Below are 4,767 nucleotides of genomic sequence, written 5' to 3' on the forward strand. Positions count from 1 at the left end.
GCAGTTTTCTTATTACCTTTGAAAGTCATATTTATGCACAAGTCAGTTTGCCTCACATCACTCAACATTATTTATTAACTATTTATAATCATAATTCTCCAAAACTATTTTTGTTCTTTTAAACATGTATTTTAAAACACATTGAAATGGAAAAAATACTCAAATAAAATCTACTTTATTACAGTCAATTGTTTTTTGAAAAAACTCATTCTTGATATCTTCACAAGTTAAGAATCAGTACAGGGAAATTTCTTTTCACAGGGAAAAAAATGTCATTATATATAAAATATTCTAAGAGGTAATCTCTTCATTTAAAAAAATACCATCATAAGCATCTTTTAAAATATAATCTTTTATTCTCCTTTCAATGAGAAAGCTTTGTGAAAATAACCTGAGAAAGAAAAATGTTTTCCCTGGTCAGGTAGAGATTTTTCAGACAGCTCCTCTACTGCCCTCTAAAGTTCAAGAACAATGCAACAGCTCTACTTTTCAGACTATTTGATTCAATAGAAATACTGAATTATCAAGATCCCATAGAGAATTGGGCTTATTAGTCTCTGGTCTCAATACAGGGAGGCCAGGAACATCTGCTTGAATGTCGGGTCTACCTGTGACATGACCCGATACAGAACAGTAAGCTAAAAGGTAAGTGTTGATCTTATCCTCAGTGACAGTGCTACTAAGTGGGTCCCTATTATTTATATTTTACTATGAAAACTAATCACATAAGTAGCCAGACTTTTGAGTCTTGCAAACAATAAATCCTTTTGCAATGTTCATAATTAGTGTTCCATGTTTTTATGTTACCTATGCCATAATTGCAACAAAAATATATTACAGCAAAAACAACAGAAGATGGTATAGGTAATATTGGGAATGTCTGATAAGAAATAACATAAAACTTGACTCAGAAAGTAAAATATGTTGCTTCCTGAGCTCATTTAAATAATGTAGCTTTGAAAGAGTGAGATCCAAGGGCTTGACATTTGGTCAGAATCTCAGAACCTAAGGATTGATTGATAGTGTTGTTTCAGAGAAAGAAAGCAAGATCTGGGCAAAAAGTACTCCTGTGGAACCACTGATCAGAAGTGGAGAATGGGGGAAGATTAGCTCCTGTCTGTTCTTTACATTGGCAATGGGGTAGGGTATATAGGAAGAAGAGAGCAATTTATTTGGCCCCCACTTTGAACTAAGTACTTTCACTTGTTCACAATAAATATGAAAGGTGTCATTACTCTGTTTTACAGATGAGCACTTTGAACTTCAGAAAAAGTAGATCATTGGGTCTAGTGATGCAGGTTGTATACAGGTGGAGCCAAGTGCGGAAAGGAAAGGCACATGCACCAGTGCACCAGACATTGCTTCTCTTGCATTTCTCAATGCTTTGGTAAATAACCACTGGGTCCCAGCTAGGGAGCTAGCAGGAGAGATAAAGAAGGTAAAGAGTGGCAAACAGTCATAGACCAAAAGGACGGATTAAAGGTAATCACACTCTTGTCTTTCGTGACACACTGAAAAGCCACAGGGAAGCAGTTAGTTATATGAGAATTCTTGGCCAAATTTCAGATTCAAGGACCAGATGTTAGAAGAAGATGATCATCCCCTCTATAAGAAACCTGTAACCATTAGTACAGTATTTTTAACTAGCTGTGCATCAGCAGTTGATTTGGATGGGTTGAGCATCAATGCTTTAGGAACAGTGGTTCTCAAAATGTGGTTCCTGGACCAGAAGCTTCAGCATCACTTGGGAATAGTTATGAGTGTAAATTCTCAACATCTCCCCACACTCAGACCCACTAAATAAGACTATTTGGGGCCGGCCCGGTGGCGCACTGCGCTAGTGCGCCGCTTGGGAGGTGCGGAGGCGCTCCCGCCGAGGGTTCGGATCCCACATACAGACCGGTTCCCGCTCACTGGCTGAGCGAGGCGCGGGGGCAACACCGAGGGTTGCGATCCCGTTGCCGGTCCCGGTCCGGTACGGGGGCGACACTGAGGGTTGCGATCCGTTGCCGGACACGGAAAAAGACAAAAATAAATAAATAAATAAATAAATAAGACTATTTGGAGGTAAGACCCAGAAATCTATTGTAACAAGTCTTGCAGGAGATTCAGATGCATGCTCAGGTTTGAGAACTATGCTTGGAAAAAATATCTAATTTAGTTAGTGCACGCTCTGGGAGACTTTTACTACCAGCTGAGTTTGAGAAGCCCTGTTTTTAGAAATTAATGAGAAATTTTGCCATAGACCCAATAAAAAATGCTCCCTTCCTCTGGAGAAAGATACAATAATTTAGATTTATTTCTCTCATTTTAGCCATGGATTCACTGAAATTAGGACAGTAGAGTACCAATTCCCAGAGTCTTAGTAGGTTTGACTTCCTAACTATGGGTGGTATAACAAAATTTCTAGTTAGATAAGTTAGAGAGTTAAGGAGAAATATTAAGCAAATAACTGGAATACTTATCTCTGCATTTCAGTTTTAGAAGTTGAGCATTTTATATGATATTTGTTCATGATTATATAAATGAAGCTGAATGTGTTTCCTCAAATTTGCATTTTGTGCTCAGAAAACAGGCTTTGCCAATATTTGTGTGTTCTAGTTTGGATTAAAAAATAGGGAAAGAGACAGTAAACACTCAGTCCATGTGATTTCCTTTTTCACAAGGGCTTTTCACTATTTAACTTTAACCCCACCTAATTTTGGGGGGATTTTTATTATTATTATTTGCATTTCACAAGTGAGGAGACTGAGGCTTCTCCAGTTATCTGCTCAGCTCTGGATGAAACTCAGACAGAATTCCTTCTGGCCCTGGATTTTACATTCAAATGTGAGAAGCCTATGGTATCCCTTTGAGGGCAGAAAACACATTATACTTGATTTTAAATCCCTAAAAATTTCTAGTAAAACATCTGGAAAGCCATTTAGTAGATCTTGACAAAAACACTTTAAATTTAATTTTATTGGTTGCATTTGCAGAAAGGAAGCAAGAAACACACCATTTGTGGATTGAAATGTTTTTGCATCTCTCTTTGAAGAGCGACCCTGAAGTTCACCAAAAATTCATGAACCTTCTTCCATAATGTACAGCTGTTGCTGATAGTGACTGCCCAGTGAATGACTTCACTTCCTAGGCATTTTTCCTAAGGCCATATGACTAGTTCTTGATAATGGAATGAGATTAGGAGTTATGTGTGTCATGACTAGGGTGAGGTGGATCAGAAACAAGTGTACCTTTTTAACTTCAATTTCCCCATTTACTGGATGCAGAGGATCCTGAGGTCCTAGGAGATGATGGAGCAGCAAGGTGGCTGGAACCCAGAATCCTGAACCACAAGGGAAGGCACAGCTTCCAGACAGTGAACAGTTACATGAGTGAGAAAACCAATTTCACTGGGTTAATCGGCTGAAATGTAGGGTTTTGTATACCACTGCAACCATTATTACAGTAATCAATGTATTTCATTTCCTCTCTTAGATGGTAATTTTTCAGCTTGGATGATGATTTTTTGAGGGTAGTTTGCATGTTTAGGAAAGCATGGATTATATAGAGTTATAAGAGCTGAATTTTTGACTCTCAAATTTTGAGGAGCCTGGTGGGTTTTTTCTCCACTTTGCTTGTCTTCAAGGAGAATATTGATTACATTGGGTGTACTATTTGAAATACATTTCAGATTATTGGTAAAAACCAGGCTATGTTGTCAGTTAGATCTAGATCCCATCCCAGGCTCTTCCATTACTAAAATGTGTGCACACACTCAAACTGCTGAGCTTTTCTTCTCCCCTGCAAAAGGAGTGTTAAAAATCCCCATACTCTAAGATTATTATGCAGATTAGAATTAATATTTGTAAGTTTCTAGTGCAATGCTTGGTTCATAGCTAGCATTAGCATCTGATGGTAGACTTTCAAAAGCATTTGCTGCTACTTCCCAGGGGAGGATTATATTCTACTGGCTCAATGTCATTAGGTTTGGTCATGTGAATTGTTTTGGTCAATGAAGTGTAAGTAGAAAAGATTTGTCACTTGCAAATTGAAACCTAATCCCTTTTCTTTCTGACATGATGACTGGCAATATTTTAGCTAGAAATTGCTCCATTATTCTGGATCCTAAAATGAAGATAGCTTCAAGTGAAACCACAGGTGCCCCATAATAGGGCAAATAGCAAACTTTTGTTATTGACATGGGGTTTGGGGGCCCGTTTGTTACTGTGGCACAATCCAGCTTTTCTGACCAATACATCAAACACATATTTTTCTCAGTCAGGGAATATGATAAAATCCTTCAAATTGTCTAACTCTCCACCAGGAACTGGGGTGTTTAGCCTTTTCTCTATGCCCACCCCCGCTCCCCGCCTTTGCCTCCTGTGAATGACACCTAATAAAAACAACATAGTCTCTGCTCTTGCTATCTCCACCAGGAACTGGGGTGTTTAGCCTTTTCTCTATGCCCACCCCCACTCCCCGCCTTTGCCTCCTGTGAATGACACCTAATAAAAACAACATAGTCTCTGCTCTTGCTTCCTTTTCAGAAGAGACTGTAAAACTTACAGAGCATGAACTATTTTCTGATGGTAATTGAAAGGAATTTTTTTAAAAACTAAAAATTAAAAGTAAAGTTGGGATCTGATTTTCATGTCCTCTGGAAGTTCAGATTTAAGAAATAGAAATCGGGCTTTACATAAATTCAACTTACACCATGTTATTAGAGTATATAACTTCCATGAGCACAAAATGAAAGCTTAGGTAGGAGCTTCATACTTTATAGTG

The sequence above is a fragment of the Galeopterus variegatus genome, unplaced genomic scaffold, assembly GCF_000696425.1.
Source record: "Galeopterus variegatus unplaced genomic scaffold, G_variegatus-3.0.2 Scaffold3464, whole genome shotgun sequence".
Taxonomy (NCBI): Eukaryota; Metazoa; Chordata; class Mammalia; order Dermoptera; family Cynocephalidae; genus Galeopterus; species Galeopterus variegatus.